The sequence below is a fragment of the Myotis daubentonii genome, chromosome 3 (assembly GCF_963259705.1).
Source record: "Myotis daubentonii chromosome 3, mMyoDau2.1, whole genome shotgun sequence".
NCBI lineage: Eukaryota > Metazoa > Chordata > Mammalia > Chiroptera > Vespertilionidae > Myotis > Myotis daubentonii.
The window spans coordinates 45,980,092-46,003,047 of NC_081842.1; the positions used below are offsets into that span (position 1 = coordinate 45,980,092).

A 22,956-nucleotide genomic window follows, 5' to 3' on the forward strand; every position below is an offset into this window, starting at 1 on the left:
TGACGGGTGTGACACCACATCAGAACTCTTCGCTACTTTCTCAGACTTGTTTTCAACATTTATGGTGTAAGATTGAACCCCTTGTTGCTGCTATCAGTGGATTTTTAAAAGTGTCTTTACTTGCCCTCCGGTGTGGTTCAGTTGGCTGGGAGACTTCCTATGGACCAAGAGGCTGCTGGTTCGATTCCCAGTCAGGGCACATGCTAGGGTTGTGGGCTCGATCGCCTATAGGGGGCGTGTAGGAGGCAGCTGATCAATGTTCTACTTTCACATTGATGTTTCTCTCTCTTTCCCTCTCCTTCCCCCTCTCTCTAAAAATCAATAAAAATATTACAAAAGAAAAAATAAAAATGTCTTTACTTTGCCTTCAATTTAGAAGGATATTTTCAATAAATACAGAATTCTTGGTTGCCAGGTAACCCCTGCACCTTAAAGATGTTCCACTATCTTCTGGTCTCCATAGTTTCTAATCAGAATTCAGCAGTGATTTAAATGGCTCTTCCACTATGTGATGTACCATTTTCCTCTGCTAACCCACCCCGCCCCCCCCCGCAGCTGCTTTCAAAAACTTTTCCTTATTTTAGTTTCCAATAGTTTTGACTGATATGACTATGTGTGTTCTTTCTTTTCACTTATGTGGCTTGGGTTTTCCTAAACTTCTCAAATCAATACATTTTTGTCTTTTAACAAATTGGGAAAATTTAAACCATTATTTTTTCAAATATTTTTATGGCCTTATTCCCCCCTGCCCCCCCCCCCCCCCACACACACACTTTTAGAATTCAGATGTATATAGACATTTTTATATTGTTCTACAGGTCCCTAAGACTCTGTTCATATTTTTCAATATTTATTTTTCTTTATGTTCTTCAGATTGGAAATTTTCTATTGATCTGTCTTCAAGTTCTTTGACTTTTTCTTTTTTTTAGTCAAGTCCTTCCAGAGTATTTTTAATTTCAAATATTGTATTTTTCAGTTCTAGAATTTCCATTGGTTCTTTTAAAAAAAAGTTTCTATTTCTCACTTAAAATTTTCTGCCTTTCATTCATTAAAAGTATATTTCTCTTGACTTTATTGAGCATAATTGTGATAGCTGCTTGACAATCCTTATCTACATATTTCAACTTCTGTATTATGTTGGGGTTGGTCTCAGGTGGTTGTTTTTCCTCTTAAACCTGGTTTATATTATCTGGTTCTTTGTTTGTTGTATAATTCTGCAGTGTATCTTAGCAATTATGAACGTGATGTTATGGGGATTCTAGATCTCACGATAGTCCTCTGATAGTGTTGATGTTTTGTTTTTGTAAGCAAATGAACTTAGATGGATGCAAACTGTAAAACTCTGTCATTTGGGGAACAGCTTGACTCTCAACTCAGCTCCCCTATCTTTAGCGTGGCTTCTTTGAGTTTTACTTATGTTTGTGTGGTTCAGGATCTGACAGAAGCTTGATCAGAGTTTATACACAGAATTCGGACCTCTCTCTTTCTTTGGATCATTCCTTTCCAATATTTCTCCTCCCCTCGTACTTTTCAGCATACTCTGTCCTCTTGTTCTTTAGGCCAAAAGACTATGGATTTTTTTTTTTAATCCAAGTTTTAGCCACCTCACATGGTGCTGATCTCATCCTGTTCACAAGCTAAAAACTTAGGAAAATAGGTAATTCACCTTTTGCTATTACATTATTCCAAGATTTGACTCCTTCCAGAATCTGTTTACTGCTATTTAATTTCTTGTGCCTTCAGGTGGTTGTTTTTTGTATTTTGTCTAAGTTCATAGTTGTTATCTGTGGGGGAACAGATAAGCTGGTAGGTGCTTATTTGTCCATACCTAAAGTGAAAATTGCTGGTGTTTTGTTTGTTTGTTTTTACTGTTTTGCTGTTTTTACTTTTGCTGTTCATTGTATAAAATGTTGGGGGGCGGGGAGGGAAGGGGAGAGATCCTTTAATCTAAGTGTCATTTTGCCACCTTATCCAGAAGTTCTCACAAATGTCTTATTCTTAGAACTTCAGATTTATAATCTGTAAAATGGGGTGTAAATAGTCCCTTTTTTGTAGAGTTGTTGTAAGAGTTGAATGGGATAGTGCAGGTAAAGCTTTTTAGCACAGTATTTGGCAGTTAATAAGATTACTACCATTATCTTTAGTGTCAGTATCGCATCCCTTAACACAGAGCCTGATATATAGTAGGGGTAAATAATATTGCTGAATAAAGGAATTAGATGCATGACTATGGAGAAGGAAGAGAATGGAAATAAGAAATAATGGAATCACAGGAAAACTGTGGAGGTACACCATGGTTGGCATTTCCCCCTTGGACCTGGGTTTGAAACAGAAACTCAGGCCTGCAGCCAGGTGGCTCTTCCCTCCAGCCCAGACTTCTGTTACACAAGGTGTTCTCTCTAATTTGTGGTGATTCATTACGCAAGCTGCAGAATGAGGCCAAGCCTTCAGAACTAGGTGAAGAGGCCCACATCCTCCTTTCTACACTTTTCAGGAAGCCCAAGGTAATTTGGGGGGGGATTCTGAAGCCTGAGGGGCACGCCCCTGAATTGTGGGCATTGGAGGAAATGCCTGAAAGCTGCATGTGTTTGGAGCAGTATCAGAGACCAAACGAAGAGGCTTGGAAATGAGGGAGGCCATTCATTGTCTAGACATGACAAACATGTTAACGCCTTGACTTTAGGGAGGAATTATTCCTTACACTGGGGGGCCAAATTGCCAACCCTCCACTGGCAGGTACACGTTCCAAAATCATAACGGTGTTTGCCAGGGCAAAGGGGTCAGGTGTGCAGGCATTAGCAGTGGCCATGCTTCCTTCCACTCGTGGTGTCTGTCAGTTACTCTGAGAGGTCAACAGTGTGGATGAGGTCCTAGGCCTGGGATTCTTCTTCATCTGTAAAAAACACAAGAAGATTGAAAAAAATATTATTCATTAAACTGTATACATAAAAATAGTTAAAATGGCAAAATTTACCATGATTAAAAATAAAAGCAATAAATAATATGTGCCCATTGTAGACAATTTGAAAAATTAAGAAAAATTTAGAGACAAAATTATCTATGTTCCTTCCTTATAAATATTTGAAATATATTTTCTTTCTGTTTATGCACAAATGGCTATTTTTTACTTAGTTGAGATTATAATGCCTATAAGGTGTGTTTTCTCGTAATTTATTATAATTTGAGCATATTTGTCTTTAAGTATTGTTTGAAAATGACATTTTAATGAATTCAAAGTAATTCATTTTATGGATTCATCAAATTGTATTTCATTGTCTCACTGGCTATTAAGCTGTTTCCAATATTTTGCAGAAAAAAAATAACACTTCAATACACATCTTTAAGAGATTTCTGAAAGGGTAAACATTTTTCTTTTCTTCCTCTTTTCTTCTACTTAGATTCTACTCTTCCTTAAATGCTTGGCTCAGGTCTGGCCTCTGCTTGAAAACCTTCCCTGAGCACTCCAGCCTGCAAAAATCCCTCTTTTCTCTGACTCCAATTGCATTCATTTGCTCATTTATTCATTTATCATGTATGATTTGCTAGCATATCAGGTATGAGAAACACACAGATTGGTTTCTTCCTGCATGTGCCCCGACCAGGGCCCAGGTCGGGGAGGAGCCTGAAACCATGGTATATGCTATTGACAGGAATTGAATCAGGACCCTCCAGTTCATAGGCCGACACTCTATCCACTGAACCAAACCAGCTAGGGCTGTGCTCACACTTTCTAAGTACTTTACATAGATTATCTCTTCAATACTATATATGCTTCACCTATGGAAGAGCTGAGGCACAGAGAGAGTAGGTAACTTGGCCAAGGTCGCTCAGCTATTCCCTGGGTGATCTGGGATTCAGAATCCATTAATTGCATTAACAGTTATACATGTTGCCCCAGCTTAACTGCTCTAGGAACTGGCGATGGCTCATTAAACAAAGCAAGTACAACTCCTGGATTATGGAGCTTACTTGGAGCCTGGGTGCCCCACTTAACTCTGGGTCATACCCATCTTGAGCTGTTCCCTCATGGCTGTATGTGGGTAAACTCTTGCTTCTCCATCCTGTGAACTCCTACAGGACTAGAGCCCCATCTCATTTCTGTCTTGCAGCCCAAGAAGCACATAGCTAGTGCACAAGGGTTACTCAGCAATGCCTTTAAACTGATGGGTGGGAAGTAGCAGAAAGAGATCTGAGCACCTGGAAACCAGGTTGTACTTTGGGCTCTATCACTGTGTAACATTATATATTTAATGAATGAAAAATTAAGGTCCCAGAAATTCTGCATGTATCTTTTTTTTTTTTTTTGAAAATATATTTTATTGATTTTTTACAGAGAAGAAGGGAGAGGGACAGGGACAGAGAGTTAGAACATCGATGAGAGAGATCGATCAGCTGCCTACTGCACGCCCCCCAGTGGGGATGTGCCCACAACCAAGGCACATGCCCCCGACCGGAATCGAACCTGGGACCCTTCAGTCCCCAGGCTGACGCTCTATCCACTGAGCCAAACCGGTTCGGCTCTGCAAGTATCTTTATTCATTTATTTAATAGTTCTTTATTGTTGAAAGTATTACATTGTCCCCCTGTCCCCCCCTTGACTCCTTTCAGCCTGCTCCTGCCCCCCACCCTAGGCCTTCAGCACCCTATTTTCTGTGTCCATGGGTTATGCATATATGCATACAGGTCTTTGGTTGATTACCTGCCACCCACCCACCCTCCCCCACATTCCCTCTGAGATTCTGCACTCTGTTCCATGCTTCCATGTCTCTGGATCCACTCCATTTATCAGTTTATTTTGTTACTTAGATTCCACATGTGGGTGCAATCATGTGATACTTGTCTTTCTCTGACTGACTTATTTTACTTAGCATGATATTCTCCAGGTCCCTCCATGCTGTCTCAAAGGGTAAGAGATTCTTCTTTTTTATTGCAGCATAGTATGCCATGGTATAAATGTACCACAGCTTTTTTATTCACTCATCTACTGATGGGCACTTGGGCTGTTTCCAGATCTTAGCTACTGTAAATTGCGCTGCTATGAACATAGGGGTTCATACACTCTTTCTGATTGGTATTTTGGTTTTCTTAGGATATATTCCTAGAAGTGGAATCACTGGGCCAAATTTTTTGAGGAAACTCCATACTGTTTTCCATATGGTTGTACCAGTCTCTGCAAGTATCTTTAAAACTTTAGAGAAGGAAGAGATCATTTTGGACTCCCAGCTTCCTGGAGAAGCTTAGGGTTGAACCAGACCTTAGAGGAGGAGTATGTTCATATAGGCAGGGTGAGAAGAAAGGGGTCATTTGAGAAGAATAAAAAAGCAGAAGCATGTCCTAGTGACAGAAATAATGGGGAGATGCATCAGATGATCCTCAAATTACGTTGTCTCCAAGTACAAACTGATGAACATAGCAGTTAAAGAGTGACTTTGAAGTCATACACATGTTAGTTCAGTCCCCAGCTCTGCCAATTACAAGACACCCCGGCCTTTGTCCAGTTATTTAACTTCTTAAGCCTCAGTTATTTCGTTCCAAATGCAGTTAATGATGCACACTTCACAGGGCCTTTGTGAGGATTAGCTATAGCATAGTTCAGTTCCTGGTTCAGTAACTTGAGGAAGTCATTATTATCTCTCACTTCGTTCTGGAATATCCAGATCGTAATCTTAACATGCTCTGTTTCACCTCAGTAATCAATATCTGAGAATTACGATTTCTCTTAGCTCATGAGATGTAAGAAGCAGTAAGGCTGCATGCACTTCACTCTTTGTGCCAAGAACGCTGGAGTGAAGGAAATGCCTTATCAGAGGCCCAGCCTCACACAAAGCTATCTCAGATGGGTGACTTCCTTCTTCACAGCAACTACAATAGCATTCCAACGGGCTTCTGGTCTTTCCCCACAAGCTGCCCTTATTGCTTTATATATTTTTTTTAGCCATTTGAAGAGACAGGCTGAAAAGCCAGACTAATAATCCCTGACCACTATGAAAAGTCAGCAAATAATGAGCAGGTCCTGATTCCTCTCGGGGGTCCTCATTATGTGAGGCTGACCCACAGCAGTTTCTGTTTTTTCTTTTTTCTTTTTCTCAAGTCTTCGTCTCTATATTTTCTGGCTGTCCTGTGGTCCCTTTATCAGCTTTAACATCTGGGTCAGAAAATGTGGGTCTTACTCCAAACTCTGTCATTTATTAGCAAGGGTTGGCAGGGTAAATTTGAGTGTCTTAAGCCTTAGTTTATTTATCTATGAAAGAGATCAATTGAAAGAGGTATAGGAAAGTGCCTTAGAAGTCTTCTAAACGAGTAATATATATTAAAATGGGTAGATTAAAATCAGGCAGGTGCACTGTGACCTTTTTTCTTAATCCCACCATCAGAAGAGTCCCAGATTCTGCATATACAAATCCATCCTGTGAAGTTCACTCTGAATGTGAACTTATGAACTTTGGAGAAGTTCTTATTTTGGGCAAGGAAATGAGTTTCCTAATACCTACCCTTCCTGTAAGTTTGAGAAGGGCCTCCCAGAGGAACTAGTCAAAGAAATGTGATAGATGGCATCCCTTAGCTTCCTGGAATTACAGCCCACTTGATGGAACCCCAAGCTGATTTGATGCAACCCTTTTAATACAATGGCATATATTTCACACAAGTCCCTGTACTCTCCATCCCCAGATCCTCACAAACACACATCAGTCTTCTGCCTCCGCCAGCCTATGTTTCTATCTTCTGGATGGAGTCATTCTGAGGCCTCCAGGTCATGGCCTTGTAGATGTTCTGAGGCCCTTTTCGTTAGGGAAGTGCAGGCTGTTACCATAAGCCACCTATTTGCCAACTGAACTGGATGGTTGAGTGCTTTATGATAACTCCAAGGAAGGCTATACTAGATAATGCTGCATCATTCAGGGCCTACGCCCTGCACAAAACCTTGCTAGTGCTCCCCAAATGCCTATCTGATTGCCCACATACTTAGACCTGCAGAGCTGGTGACTGGTTAATTTAAATCACCAGTTTCCTTACCAGCTCCTGGTAGAGAAATGCAGGTTTCTCATGGGAAGCTACCAAGGTTTGGTATTTTACCTTATACAGAGAGGGGTTGAAAAACTGAAGTAGCTTCCCAGAAGACATTTGAACCTCAGGAACTACTCAGTGTTGGGGAAAAGTGGCCTTTTCCAAATGCTATTGCCCAGCTCCCTGTGGTCAATTAACTATTGGTGATGATAGCTAACAAGAAAGTGGCTAAGGTCGCAGCCATATTTCAGCTATCTACAGCTCATAATCCTTAGGCAAAGGGTCCCTCACTAAGGGCAGTGCCAGGAGAGAAGGCTCCCCTGGACATAGAGTACCATATGCTCAGGCATGGTTGGTGGCTTTTTACCCTGTGGAGAAACTTCTCTGGGTCAACCTAGAAACAGCCTTAGAAGTAACCTAGTGATAATGTACAAATCCTGCTGATCATCAACATTGCCTGGGGAGTGTGTTAACAATTACAGATAGCCCTAGCCCTTTGGCTCAGCGGATAGAGAGTTGGCCTGTGGACTGAAGGGTCCCGAGTTCAATTCCGGTCAAGGGCACATGCCAGGGTTGTGGGCTTGAACCCCAGTAGGGGGCATGCAGGAGGCAGCCAATCAATGATTCTCTCTCATCATTGATGTTTCTATCTTTCTTCCCTCTCTCTTCCTCTCTGAAGTCAATAAAAATATATTAAAAAAACAACAATTACAGAAAGCCAAGGTTGGACCCTGGAACCACAAAGGGCAATTCCAAAGGTGATTCCAAAGTTGAGCCATATTTGCAAATAGCTTATTTAGTCCAACTGACTTCATTTCATGAAGTAGTAAAGAGGAACTGCCTTGGCTGAGGTCTGCAAGCTGGACTGTGAGAGTTGGGAGTAGAATTCAGGCCTGTTGATTCCTAGATTAGGACACTATGTGTTGTGTGGCTTTTTTCATGAAACATTAGCTATCCTTGGGGGAGAGATGTGTAAAATACATGCAGGTGAAGGACAATAAAGAGTGTCATGATCCTTCAAATGTGTAAGTCACCAGAATCTTAACACTAGCCCTTCGCTTACTGTAATTAATCAAATGCCTTGGTTAACAATCCAGCTTTACTACTTATTACTTGTGTGACTCTGGTTGAGTCACTTACCTCTTTGTTTCCTATCTATAAAATATGAATAATAAAATCAATCGTATCTACCTAATAGGGAGATTGCAAGGGATCAATTTCAGAATATTTGAAAAGTGCTTGCTTGACGTAGTGCCTGACCTGGGACAAGTGTTCAGTAACTGTTAGCTATTATTTGTTGAGCATTAACTATGTGCCAGACATTATACTAAGAGCTTCATATATGCCTCCCCTAATATGCACAACACTTCTATGAAGCAGGCATTCTTTTTTTTTTTAATGTATTTTTATTTATTGATTTCAGAGAGGAAGGGAGAGGGAGAGAAACATCAATGATGAGAAAGAATCATTGATCTGCTGCCTCCAGCATGCAACCCATTGGAGATCAAGCCCGTAACCCGGGCATGTGCCCTGACCAGGATTCGAACTGTGACCTCCTGGTTCATAGGTTGATGCTCAACCACTGAGCCACACTGGTTGGGTAGGCAGGCATTCTTGATCAAGCCTTCCCGATGAGGAGAGAAAGGAGGACTGACTGAGTTTGTACCATTTGCGGTATTGGTCATTTGAAATTAGGCATTTTGTAACCTCTGTCCACATAGGTGATATGTAGAAATATGTGATGGTGATAATATCTTTCTGGAGGCAACATTTGTGAAATTTTTGAAAATCTTACTAACACTTCTTGAGTTTGAAGCCTGACCCTTGTGTTTCTTAGTGTCTTCTATTCATCTTCATGATCCCTGGCATAGTCTAGACCAGCGGTCGGCAAAGTCATTAGTCAACAGAGACAAATATCAACAGTACGACGATTGAAATTTCTTTTGAGAGCCAAATTTTTTAAACTTAAACTATATAGGTAGGTACATTGTTATTAACTTAATTAGGGTACTTCTAAGGCTTAGGAAGAGCCACACTCAAGGGGCCAAAGAGCTGCATGTGGCTCATGAGCCACAGTTTGCTGACCACGGGTCTAGACCCTTTCTTCACCCATAATGTTCAGTTAATGTTTGTCAAATAGACAAGTTGACCAGTTGCCTCCTCCTGGGTCATTTATCCTTTCCTCCCCTCATGAGTGCAATGGATAGTTTATTGAAGGACTATTTATGGTAGTAGAAACATTGAAAACAACCTTAATTTCCAGCTACAGGAGAATGGTTTAATAATTAATGATGCACTCATATATTGCTAATAGCTATCACTTACACTGTGCCATGTATTTGTTCTAAGCAGTTTTAATGTGATTAACTCGTTTAATCTTTAGAACCACGTTGTGAAGTAGATACTACTATGCTCGTTTTGCAGGTAGGAAAAAGGAGCCAGAGAGGTTAATTAATTTGTCCAGTGTCACACAGCTTGAAGGTAGCAGTCAGTATTCAAACTCCGACAGCTTGACTCCAGAATTTGCTTTCTCAGCCACTGAACTAATCTGTCTCCCAAAGAGGAAATAAATGGTGTAATAAACCAATAGTAACTTGTCTCAGAGTAGTATTTCCTTTGCCTCTAATAAGGGCTGAAATGAATGAATACATATATAGAGAAAATGATTATAAGATTCTCTAAATAGGGGAGAAAAACAGGATATAACATATATACATTATTATCTCAGCTATGAAAAGTTCTAGAAAAATACACAGGAAATGAGAAAGAAAATAGGCCAAAAGGTAAATTCTGCTTGTGGCCAATTTTTCCACCTTGCTTCTTTATACTTGTCTGACTTTTCTAAATTTCCTAAAGCAAACTTTATCAGTAAAATCAGTGGGGGAAACTATTAAAAATAGATTTAAAAAAACACATGAGACTGCATAGAAACAGGTTTAGAACAAATACCAACTGGTATCAAACACTGGTTCTCCCTGCCGTGCTATGAAAAACCTGTTAATCACAAAGAAGTTTCATTGACCAACATCTTCTCTTACACAAAGCCTGACCATCACTGCAGGTTACCAGATATTCATTCTCAGGTCATGGACACACAGTAGGCAGCTTCCACTTTTGTTCTGATAGGTGTCCCTTGAGAGAAACCAATTTTTTGGATCTTTTTGAGAAAATTTATTATAAGCATCTTTGATTCCGCAGAGTCCATTTGCCCCTGTATTTCCTGCCATTCCTGGTGCATCTGATTTCCTGGGGCATAGCTTATGAGTTCTGCCCTCAGGCAGCAGGGCAGCTGCAGTCTGCTAAGTGTCAGTGACATTTGATAGGCTTATCTAGCCTTTTGCAGCCCTGGGGCCAGAAATGGCATTTAAAAAAAAAAAAAAAAAGGCCTTGGTTTCAACACACAGCACAGTGCAACACTCACTAATGGAGTTTAAGCAATTCACTTTACCCCTGAGCCTCAGGATTTTTATCTGTAAATGGGGATGATAAAGAACCTACCTGCGTGGCTCAATGGTTGAGCTTCGACCTATGAGCCAGGTGGTCACAATTTGATTCCTGATCATGTTTCTATCTCTCTCTCCCTTCCTCTCTGAATCAATAAAAATATATTAAAAAAAAAAGAACTTTACCTACCTCACAGGTTATTGTGAGTCTGAAGAAGACTCAAGTGAAATAATGTATATGCAAGCCATTTGTAAATGGATTTATATTCTTGTGAATTATCTTTATTCGTAGCTTCCCACTTTTTCACACCCTTTGGAGTCACTGAGAAAGGCTAATTGAAATGAACTGAAATGAAATTAATTAACTTTAAAATCAAGGAGCCTGTCTAGAGGGAAGAGCCTTGATGGGAAGGGAGCTGGAGGAATATTGTGGGGGGTTGAGGGATGTTGAAGAGAGAGGTGAAGGAAAGTGAGAGGGTGACTGTCAGGAGTAGAACTTTGCGGAAAAGGATGCTGTAAGGTGGGTGCTGTAAGTCTTGTTCATGATGTTTGGTGTAACACCATTTTGCCTCCTTAACAAACTATCAGTAAAACTTCTCTCATATTTTCTTGGAGGGAGGTTTGTAGTCATCCCCTTGCCCCCATGCATTAATCTCATGCTAAGATTGGCCTTAAGGCCAGAACAGGAAGAGCTCAAGATGACTTAAATGCACTAGGGTTCTAAAATGATCCATCCTCCCCCAAGTGAGGATTGAATGAGAACATGCACATAGACTGCCTTGCACACAGTAGATAATCAGTACATCGTGATAATTATTATTGTGAACCAGGAGAAATTTTGCTAATACACAAGTGATTTGATAATGGAGACTTGGTTTTTCCTTGTATTTCCTAGGACAGGGCTGGACACTGAATCTGATTGGGTGAAGGGCAGACCAACCACACCTGCGCCCACACAATAGGTCCCGTTCTCTGACCGACCCTGATCACACTGCTGCTCATACCTTACTCTGAAGTCTTGGAGCCACCAGGCCACTGGTTGTTCTCCTAGGGGCTATGTGGCTGCCATGTGGTCCTACCATGAGGTCTATGTCTAGTGTTAAGCCTCTGCCTTCTAGTATCCTCTCCTGCCCCCACTCCATGCTCCACTGGCCCATCTGTGCAGGAACAGTAGGAGCAGTCCCTGGGTGCTTAAATTAGAGATACTGTTATTCTATTTCTATTTTCTGACTTAGGTTCTATAGACTTAGCTGTCTCTAGGCATCTTTATCCTTGAAACACTGAGGCCCAAGGTTAAACAATAGGTGCTGAACATATGCAGAGGAGAACCGGAAAGGCTATCTAAGGCTCTTGATGATCATCTATAGTGGAGTGAGAAGAAGGGTCTGAGAGGACACTTTCAACTGCCTGCACCCCCCCCCCCCCCGCAGACTTTAATAACACCTCCAATTCAAGAGTGCTATGAAAATATTGTTTTGAGTAGGTTGTTGTACATTTACATTATAGAGTAGGGCATTATTTGTGTTAGCCAGTACAGTGCCTAAAATGCTGATGGAGAAACGCATTACCAAAAATATCATTTATGAGCAAAGACTGAGATTGTGAGGGGCTGAGATAGTGTCCAGAGGGAAGTAGGTATCTGTACTTCTTAAGGGGAAAAAAGACTTGTCAAGGTAGGAGCCCCAGAGACAACAGGTATGGAAGCCTCATAAATAGGCTAGGGAGGACAGAACTGTCCCCCAGTGAATGGTTCAGCCTCCTGCCTCTCAAGTATAGGTCAAAAAGCCCCAACTGACCAGACAGCAAGCTTGAGGGAGCAGCCCCTAAATGGGGTAGCCCACAGCTGCTCCCATCCCGGAAGCTTGCTAGGAGTACTTCTACCACCCTGCTCTTCTGACTCAGAGTCCCAGGAACTTCTTGGACTTATCATGTCATCTGTGTTCATTTCAAATCTGCAAGTCAAGAATCCACAAAAAGAGTGTTCTTTGTTTCCCCATATTTGGTTAGAGTGCTGGTAAAGACAACTATGGAGTTAGGACTCCACAACGTTCTACAAAAACTTCTCTGTTTCTGGTTCTTGACACAAAAGTGATACAGAAGAAAATGATGAAGGCTTTCAATGAATGTCGAAGAAGGTTCGAATTCCAGCCCTTCCATTTCTGAGGTGACTTCAGTTTCTTCAACTATGCAGTGAGGCTAAGGCTACCACCTATGTAGTGATGAGGAGAGACAATATAATCAGCAGAGTGCTTTTGCTCTGCAAATCGTAGGTATTATTTGGGTGTCCCCTTTTTCATTCCCTCTGCCATTGTCATCCCTCCTATTATATCTCCACCTATGGAAGCTTCCAAGTTGGTCTCTGCACCCCAGGCTTGCAGTCTCTGCTTCTGCCATTCATTCGCTGGAGAAATTAGGGTAAAACACAAAGATGCATGTCATGCCCCTACACACAATCTTTTAAGAGCTTCCAACTTTTTTCAGAATAAAGTCTAAAACCTCCCCAAATAGTCTTATGAGTTTGTTTGCTTCCACTCAATCACACCTACATTTTACTGTTAGGAGCACCTTCTGCATGCCAGATACTCAGCTAAGTGCTTCAGAGACGATTTCACATAATCCTGGAAACAACACTGTCATTAATATCTCCATGTTGCAGACGAGGAAAGGCAGGCTCACAGAGGCTAAGAAACTCACACCAACACACAGAGATTTGAATTCAGTCTTCTTGTCACCCTCTCCAACTGGAGCTCTTTGTACAGAGCAATGTTTCCACCGCAGCTGGGAGGGGCCAGCAGAGACAACTGTAGGGGTCCGGGATCTGGGGAGGGAGGAAGCAGTGTTTAGAAGAGGGCATTGGGATGAGATGAGGATGCTACCGGTGGTGGGGAGTGGCCACCTTGATTTGGACAGGGAATTCTGGGTCTGGGCTTCAAGCACCGGCTGAGTGTGTACCCCAGCTCGTGTGTGCAGAGGACCTAGACTACCTTCCACTCTCCTGTCCCTCCTCCCCTACCACACCACCTTCCCTCCAAGCTCAGAGTCAAGGGGGTGCTCTAGAGGCACCTGGGAGATGATTATGGCCTCAGGTGGTCACACCCTTTCTGCCCGAGCTTGCTCAGCATGCAATTTCCTCTCGCCTTCCTCTAGCAGCCCCAGTGAAGGGAAGGAAACTGCTCCTTTCCTTCCGGACCGACCCCCTTACCTGAGGCCGGTGGCCCACGGGCCTGCAGATACCTTGGGGTGGAAGTCTCACTGTGCGCGGGGCTTCGCCCGCACTCCTTCCTTTCTGTCGGCCGCATTGGAGAGCACCGAGTACGTGAGACGCTGGAGGTTGGAATGTTCTTGCCTAACCCTGTGAAAGAGATTTTGTTGCTTCATATTCTACATAAGAAGAAATCGAGGCGTAGAGAAGTTAGTGACTTGCGCAGGGTCACGCAGTCAATCGGTAGCCCAGTCAGGATTATAGTCCCGTTTATTAGGATGAAAAGAGGGAGAGTGCTGGATTCAACCCTGGGGACCTGGGTAGAGCCAGCATTTGGGGATCCTAGCCCCGCCGCGTTGCCCCTCCCCCTAGTTCAGGTCTGCCCTCTTGCCCTCCTCTGGAGGAGGCAGGGTCCCAGCATCACGCGGTACCCTAACCAGGCACCCCTAATCCCGAATCTTTGCTCTCTGGCGACCTCCGGAGGGCCAGATGGGTCTGGGGCTCCGTGTGGCGGGGAAACGCCGTCTTCCTGATTATTTGCATAACGGAGACCGTTCGCTTCCCCGCCCCTCCACCACGCTCCTCTTCCCTTCCTCCCCAGTCCCCTCCACCCCTCATCCCCCGCCTCCCGCTCCCCCCCCTGCAGACCCTCCTCCCTTCGGGGACTCCGGCGTGGGACTCCCAGCCTGGGGCTCTCTGTCTCCCGCCCCGGACAGAGTCCTGAGCACCTGGGGGAGGGGAGTCCTGGGTTGGGCCGGCCGGGGAAGACGCCTGGGGCACTGCCCAGCGCTAACAAAGAGCCAGCTGCCGGCCGGCTGGGGTGTGCGCCGGCGGAGCAGCCGCAGCCTCCGCGCCGCCAGCAGGCAGAGTGAGTAGGGGTGCCGTGGGCCACAGCGCAGCCCGGGGGGCCACCCCCGGGAGGAGGGATGCGTAGGGGCGATGCGTAGAGGGGCTAGGGAAGGAAGGGGAGCGGAGGCCGCCAGGCGCGCCCAGGGCGCAAGGAATCGGTATCCAGCGCCGCCTCAATCATCTTCGCTGCGGGCCGGCCACCTTTGGGCCGGGGGTGCCTGTGTTTCTGTCCTGGGAGAGGGGCCGCCCTGGTTTCTCCCCCGCTCCGTGATCTGGGGACCCACAACAAACCCACGTGCGCTCGGCCACCAGGAGCCCTGCTTTCTCCACCGCACTGTCTGCAAGGAAGGGTGGGACGCCTTGCAGCGGCGGGGTTCCTTCGGATCCCGCCTGGTAGGTTCAAAGACCAGGAAACTGAGCTTCCCGGCGGGGGTGGGGACACGGGCACCATAACAAACGCACGTGCGCCCAACCCTGGGCTGCCAACCCTTAGGAGCCGCCCCGCGGAACCCGGCCATTGTCTCAGCCACAGGATAGAGAGCAGCTCGGGGGGCGCCACTTGCTGGAGGAGGTCGACAAAGACATTTAAAAGGTACCACCTGGGCATCAGCACAAACTGCCAGACTTAAAAGGGAAAACGAAACAAGAAATCGGCTAAGAAAAGATGACTGCAGGCTGAGTCTGTCCCCGGTGGTGGTGTTTTTACTTGATGTGATCCGGACAACCCCTCATTTCCACCTCACGGAGGTTTCTTACGGATGGGGTTGAATTAAGGGTCTATGGGTCCCCTCCCGGAAAAGACCGTGCCTGGTACACCCTTGTCCCTGCGCTCCGGCGGGAGGGCGCGAGCACCTCTGCAGCCTGCGGAAAGAACGGTCCAATTTAAACAGCGCCCAGCGTGGTTTCATTTGCGCTTTGCTTTGTAGGTCCATGTGTCTAGCCTGCCCGGGTGTCATTGGCCCCTTTTGACTTGTTATGCGTTTTTATTAGCAAGGCCAGCCGAGGCCTCCTGTACGAGGTGGGGGCGCTATTATTTTCAGTTCGATTAGAGTTTGAGAGAAATTCCGAGGTCCGGAAAGAGAGGCCTCTCTGGTTTGTTTTGCTTACATATGCTCAGCTCCGCTTTGCAGATTTTGGTTAATCAGACCTGTTCAGGCGGCAGCAAGATGTTTGGGAGGATGAACTGGCCTTTTAGGTGTTGGTGTTGGTGCAGGAGTAAACCCTGAAGATTGTGGGAGTGGGAATGTAGGCACCACTGCTTCCGTGTGCTTGCTGAGACATCGGGTTGTGGCTTCACCTTGGCTGGTGCCGCTGGAGACGGACCTGTCTCTGGGGAGAACTGGGGATCCTTCAGCCCACACCACTTTCACTGAGAGTCTGGAGAGCATCCAGTGAGCCCTCTTATTGTATAAGTGGAAAGCGGAGACCTGTTGAGTTTAGCCACTTGTCCAAGATGAAACGGAAATCAGGACAGAGACAGGACTTGAGTGTGGGTCTCCCAACTCCCACACTGCACAAGGCTAGGCTGACAACTAAAGGCAAAACCAGGATTCTGTGGTTGGCTTAAAAGGCAGTGGCTTTAGGCAAAACAGAGTTAAACAAAGAAAGCAATTCAGATTGAAAGGTGCACCCTTCCATTATCCCTTTCAAGAGTTCTTTATTCATTGGAGAAAAGGATAGATTTAGTAATTCCTTATTCTTCATCTGGCCTTTCATAAGCTTAGTTATTTTTCTCTCCTGGCTGCCCCCTCCCTTCAAATTGGAATAGGGCCAACTGTGGAGACTTAGATGTTTTGCCTCTCATCCCTGTGCCAGAAGGCCTTTGTTTGGGCATAAGCATGGGCTGTTGACACCAGCCCGGCCGGGTAGAAAGTATCTCTTAGCATGCTTCTCCTAAGCCACTTGTGGGAGAACAAAACATTTTTGTCATTGATTTAATTTAATTTAAAATTTTTATGAGAGTTCCATGTAACTGGCTACTTATTTTTGTATTTGGCATAGAAGAAGTTGGAAAACCCAAAAAACTTGGAGTCTGGGTTTCCCTACAGCTACCATGCTGTTTTGCCCTGTCCCTGTTATTGCCTGGCTACATTTATTTATTTTCTTAGGGTTTCCAGAGTGTGTCTCATTTTCATGGTGATTCCACTGGACATAAGGAATTTCAGGAATCATCTGGTCAGACCCTTTTATTTTCTAGATAGAAAAATTGAGGCCCAGAGAGGAGGAATTACTTGCCTAAAGACACTCAGCAAGGTGTCTGCTTTTACTGACTCTTTTTTAAAATCCTTTCCTGAGGATGTTTATCTATTTTAGGGAGAGAGAGGAATAGAGAGAGAGAGAAGAGAGAAGACAGAAACGTCAATTGTTTGCACACCCTCCCTCCCAAGAAGGGGGCTCAAACCCACAACCTAGGTTGTGCCCTGACTGGGAATGGAACCTGCAGGTTTTTGGTGTATGGGACGATGCGCCAACTAACTGAGCCACCTGGCCTGGGCTAGTGCCTCTCTTTGTGTAAAGGAAACTGTTGCATCAAAGGAGTTTTTGTTGGTATGTCACAGTAAAGTCAAAGTTATGGTGGTTGTTATAACAACTACCTTTAAGTCAGATAATGAATTCCTTAAGGATTCGAATAGGCTTTGGTTATTAAACAAAGCCATAGATCCCAATGGTAGATCTGGTGAGGTTATCATTGGGGATCAGTTTTCTTTAGTGTTTACTAAATGGTTCACTTTACTCTTGCTCTGGGCTCCCACAGACACCTTTTTCCCAGTAGGGAGCTGCTTTGAGTATAATCATAAACCAAAAGGCAGCAAAAACTCAGAAGAGAGAGGCCCCACTTAGCCCTGTGCTACTGAACATCTTGGGCCCTTGTTTCCTTCTTTGTGCAGTGTGGGTACCTTCTTCTGCCCAGGTTCAGTGAAGTGGAAGATGCTCAGGCCTTAGAGTCTGAGGAGCAGGTTTGAGTCATCCCTTCTCTCCCACGCAGGAGAGAACCAGCAGGCTGCATCCACATTGTATAATGTGAGGGTAAGAACATGCATGTATCTCCTTGGTTGTTGGGAGTATTAAGTCATGGGACTCATGTTTAGGACTCTTCAGATCTCTTGGCAGGCTTGGGTGCTCCCCAGCTTTTTAAGTGGCAGAGAATGATGGGAGGCAAAATAACCCCGGAGGGTAAGCCCAGTCAGTGCTCAAGGAGATCCTTCCTAGTCACAAAGAGGTATGAATGTTTGCCAAACTGTTAAGTGGGCTTTGGGTAGTTGTGAAGTGCCTGTGACTCTAAGGTAAATAAACTTAGTAAAAAACAAATCAAAAACAAAACCAGAACTTTCAGGCCCAAGTGAGTGAGACCTAGTCATTCCATTCATTCACTTCATATTTACTGACAAGCAGATGGGTTGGGTGGGGGTGTCCTGTGCTCAGCCTGGAGTTATAAAGAACATGACCCATTCTCTACCCCACCACCCTTGCTCAGAACACATTTTGGTCATCCCTTAGGAATTGCCTTCAGAAAATAGATCTCATTTATCTCAATATTGACCTGGGCTGTGGGGGTGGGGGGGTTTCTTTTTTCTTCATGAGTCAAACAAGAGCAGGTGGTAAAATGAGAGCATGGGAGAGGGAAGGCTTCAAAGAGAATGTGGCTTTCTACAAATGTGAGGATGTGGTAGCATTAAAAAATGACAGCAATAAATCATTAATGAAATTCATAGTAATCTGGAACATTAGAATCCTGAGTTTTCGCTCAGACCTGATGTCAGTGATTTGTTCAATAAGAACTGAATTGGGGGCGGGGAGCATTTTTCTTGCTTGTCTGCATGTATGCTACATGTGTTCTGAGTCTGGTAGATGTACTTTTCACGGGTTTATATGTAACAGTAACATAGTTTCACATAAAAGACTGAGTCTGGTGGATGTACTTTTCATGGGCTATATGTAACAGTAACATAGTTTCACATTAACTGCTGGAGTATTTAATGAATCCCCATATACAATTACTTATCCACATCTTCTCTTCTAAATCATTACTTGAAGGGACAGGTTAGCCTTCAGAATTAGTTTGGTGATTTAGATTTTGTTTATCATTCTGATTATAAGAACAAAGCATGTCCATTGAGGACAATTTGGAAAAGTAGAAAAAAAGTATACAGAAACAGAAAAAAAATACCATTATTTACAGACAATGACTGTTAACATTTGGCAATTTTCCTTCTGGTCTTCATTTTATGGATTTGCTTTTCTCTAAATGGTTGAGAGCACATTGGATGTACTGTTATCTCTTAATCTCTTGCTTTTCTTGCTTAACCTTTTCATATGTACATCAGAGTTTACATCTGCATTAAAGCTGTGCCTTTCATTCATCTCCAAGGTCTGGTGGAAGTATTTCATCTTTTCTTGTGGCTGAGTAGTATTCTATTGTATGTAGGTAGCACATCTTTATCTAATCATCTATTGAAGGACACTTTGTTTTCATGTCTTGGCCACCATGAATAATGCTTCAATGAACATAGGGGTGCACATATCTTTGTGAATAAATCTTTTCAAATTTTTGAGTAGATACCTAGAAGAGGGGTTGCTGGGTCATATGGTAATTCTATTCTTAATTTCTTGAAGACCCTCCATACTGTTTTCCCTAGTGGCTGTACTAGTTTACATTCCCACCAGCAGCGAATGAGGGTTCGTTTATCTTCACAACCTCTCCAACACTTGTTATTACTTGTCTTGTTGATAATGGCCATTTAACAGGTGAGGTGGCATCTCATTGCAGTTTTGATTTGCATTTCCCTAATAGCTAGTGAGATTGAGCATCTTTTCATACATTTGTTGGCCATTTGTATGTCTTCCTGGGAGAAGTGTCTGTTCAGGTCTTCTGCCCATTTTTAAATTGGACTAGAGGCCCGGGGCATGGATTTGTGCACCGGTGGGGTCCATCGGCCTGGCCTGCGTGGATCTTTTGGCTCTCTGACATCCCCTGAGGGGTCCTGGATTGTGAGAGGGCACAGGGCCGGGGAGGGACAATGGGAGGGCTTCAGGGTGTGTGCGGCCCATCTCACCCAGTCCTGATTGGCCAGACCCCAGCAGCAAGATAACATATAGGTCGAAGTGTCTGCCCCCTAGTGGTCAGTGCACATCATAGCGAATGGTCTAACAGTCGAACGGTTGGACACTTAGCATATTAGGTTTTTATTATATAGGATTATTTGTTCATTTGGCAAACACAAGGCAGCCATTTTTATTTTAGAAGAAGTCTTAAGTCTAAGGTGGAGGGGGAAGGGCTCTGCATATGGCTTTGGGCTTAGTCCTGCCCTTGTGACCTCCAAAAACTTACTTCAGCACCCCACTTTTCAGTTTCTGTGTGTTAAACAACTCTAGGGTCATTTATTAATTCATTCCTCACATATTCAAATGCCCACTCTAAACCAAAGGTGCATAAAGACAACACAGCTTTTAGAAGCTCAGAGTATGATGGAGGGTCAGGGTAACAAGAGACTAGTTAAGGATGCTGTGGACCCAGCGGAGGGCAGCTCCCACCCCTGGAGCAGCAGGAAGGAAGACTTCCTGGAGGAGCGCCACTACTGGGTAGTCAAACACCTGTTATTTCTTCTCGATTGTAATCGACTCTGAGATTAACATGTTTGTGAATAATCAGATAATTTCCAAAGGATAGAATCCTAAAGTTAGAATTACTGAGACACACTTTAAAGGATATTATCATTTAAAAAAACTTATAGGCTTAGCTCCAATTACATATAAAGTCCCAAAGTACCTAAGTGTTATATGTATCTTGTGGGAACAGTAGAAATTAAGAGCACAAGTAATTTAGGATTTAATAAATGATCCCCGGTGTAGACGTGGGCAAGGTACTTAAACTCACCCCCTAGCCTCACTGGGCCATTGTAAGGCTTAAATAAAATTATAGCTGAAGAGTCCAGGATAGTGCCAGATATACAGGAAGCATTCAGTAAATTGTTATAATTGGGATTTTCACCAGTGGCAGAAACTTTTGGTCCTAATATTTTCCTTACCACAATACCAGGCAGAAAGTTAATTAAAATGGAACCTCCTACCAGGTGACAAATTGAGAGAGAAATGATCACTCACATGATTCATTATTTAAAAAGTCTTATTATGGAAAATTTCAAACATACAAAATGGTGTAATGAATCCCTATATACAATCACTTATTCTCAAGAATTACCAAAACTCACAACAGATCTATAAAACTATACTCCACCCAGATTACTTTGAAGCACATTGTGATATCAGCTCAGTCATAAATATTTCACTGAGTTGCATGATGTATATTTGAGGTATTGTACTGCTCCTGGAGCCTGTCTCTGCTTCCATAAAAAACATATTTTTATTGATTTCAAAGAGAGAAAGAGAGAGAGAGAGAGAGAGAGAGAGAGAGAGAGAGAGAGAGAATTATGAGAATCATTGAGTGGCTGCCTCCTGCTGGGGATCTCCTAACTGGGGATTGAGTCTGAAACCCAGGAATGTGCCCTGACCGGGAATCCAACAGCAACCTCCTGGTCTATAGGTCGATGCTCAAGTACAGAGCCACAGAGCAACACTAGCTGGGCCCAACCTGAGATCTTCTTAAATTTCACTGCTCAAGTGAGTTTTCCCGCCTGATCCCATGTCCCAAAGAGACAGGGTAGAGGGAGCACTGAATTTAGTCAGGAGACCTGATTTGCAAAAGGGCTCCACTCCAGTGGTAGGCTTTTGGCAAGTGACTTCAGAACTTCTTTGAGCACATTTATAAAAATTTGGTGAGGATCAAATGAAGTAATCCATGTGATAGCCCAGCAGCTCCGCATTAGTTGAGCCTGAATTGGACTTGGAACCAGCCTCCTCTCCCTCAGAAGCAGACTGTCCACATGAAACTGAGCTCACAGACTGATGGCCCCTCCTCACCAGGATGCATTCGGGTAGTGTTGTCACCGGTCTCTCCATCCGAAGATGTGGTCATGGCTCAGATGAGTGCCTAGCATGCCAAGCATCCCAGGTTTGCAAATCTCTCTCATCTCCTCTCACTCTGCCCCTTACCTCTGATTTATGGCTGAGGGCAAGGAAGCCCAGAGAAGGTAGGGCCCTGTCAACTGTGCTTTTCATCCATGGAAAGAGACAGGCTCCCCTTGCCCATTCTAATTTGGATGAGTCTTGGTCTCTCCTAACTCACTGTTGCACCCACGTAGGATTTTTTGACTCAACTAACAGAAAAATGTTGATTTGATGTAGTAATGAAATCAAAGCCCTCTCTTTAATCCACCAGGACTCTCATTATGGGAGGGCCTGCAATGTGACTTGTGTTGTCCTGCTGTCGCTCGCTGGCTGTGTGGCCTTGGGCAGGATGCATGTCACCTTGGGCATGCCACCCTGGGACTCAGCTCTCAGCTCTTTAGGCCTTTCCAGCTCTGAGATCATCAAAAGGCAAAGGGCGAAAGATATAGGTCAAGGAGCTTCTTCACACGCATAATAAATGAAATCTGTTTGCTTTCAGAATCTTCAAATGGGGTAAAAAATCACTCCCTCACCTTTTGCCTTCATCCCCCCCAACCCCACTTCTCTCTGAAGTGACTGCTGTTTACAGTTAGTTGTAGGCCCTTTAGCCCCTTTGGCAAGCATTTATGTTATATTCATGGTTATGAGCAGATACATTTTAAAAACTCAGAAAATGGATTGCATTATGACTGCCACGTTACAAACTTGCCCTTTTCACTTTATCAGAGGTATTTCTATATCAGTGTATACATATTATTTTTTTCACAGTTGCATCACATTCTATATTATGGATGTGTTTGCTTCACCAGTCTTCTGTTGATGGACACGAGTCTATTTTCATAAAAATATATTTCTAAGTGTACTTAGACCTTGGCCATAGAGAACAATGGTGGTAAGTGTCAGTGGCTAAATGAAGTCAGTCTATCAAGCTCTGGAAAGGGTGGCAAGAGAATGGGTGCATGCACACTGAGGACCACACCCTGGAAAGCCGGAATAAAGGGCTCCCAGGAAGTTACTAAGAGGCTGACTGTTTGGATGGAAGACTATTTTTGGAGACAGGCTGCCTGGTTGGGTGCCCTTGGCTGCCAGGGCAAGAAATTGAGCTGCGTCATCGCTTCCTCCACTTTCCACTGTCTCTGGCACTTCCAAATTTGTTTCTGTTCTCAGGGTCACTGGGGACCTACTGGGAGGACTGGAACTTGAGTGAGGGAGGAGAGAGAAGCCAACAACAGGAGTATTTGATCTCAGACTCTGGAGAAGGGACTGTGCCAGTTCTGCTCTACTCTGTCAGGTGGTGCATACCCATCTGGAGCGTTATATTTCCTGGGGTCCCATACAGATCATGATAAAATGAAGCACCCCAAAAATGGGCTATGTAGAAGCTGAGATTTCAGACACCATATTGGAGGTGGAATAAATGTGGAAACGGAGTTTCTGGCCTGCAGGAGATAA

The 22,956-nt window shown here is 43.9% G+C and overlaps 2 protein-coding genes and 1 long non-coding RNA gene across 5 annotated transcripts in view; 2 read left to right on the top strand and 1 right to left on the bottom strand.

The window, feature by feature from the left end:
- Window positions 1–22,956, top strand: part of LOC132230218 (kininogen-1-like) — a 433,809-nt gene that overhangs the window by 177,422 nt on the left and 233,431 nt on the right. The gene's annotated exons all lie outside the window — the stretch shown is intronic.
- LOC132230213 (uncharacterized) lies at window positions 1,195–14,959 on the bottom strand. Its single transcript, XR_009451826.1, has 3 exons — window positions 14,791–14,959; window positions 13,651–13,800; window positions 1,195–2,893 (listed from the first exon to the last, which is right to left on the bottom strand). It is a non-coding gene; the product is annotated as an uncharacterized LOC132230213 (long non-coding RNA).
- The window catches only part of ST6GAL1 (ST6 beta-galactoside alpha-2,6-sialyltransferase 1), a 123,307-nt gene continuing 114,592 nt past the window's right edge, over window positions 14,242–22,956 (top strand). For 2 of the 3 annotated variants that reach the window (XM_059687317.1, XM_059687316.1), the window contains exon 1: window positions 14,242–14,518. The gene's annotated coding sequence lies outside the window, so the exon portion shown is untranslated. Of the gene's footprint in view, window positions 14,519–14,992; window positions 15,092–22,956 lie in introns of all 3 variants that reach the window. The other variant, XM_059687318.1, reaches the window with a different exon arrangement.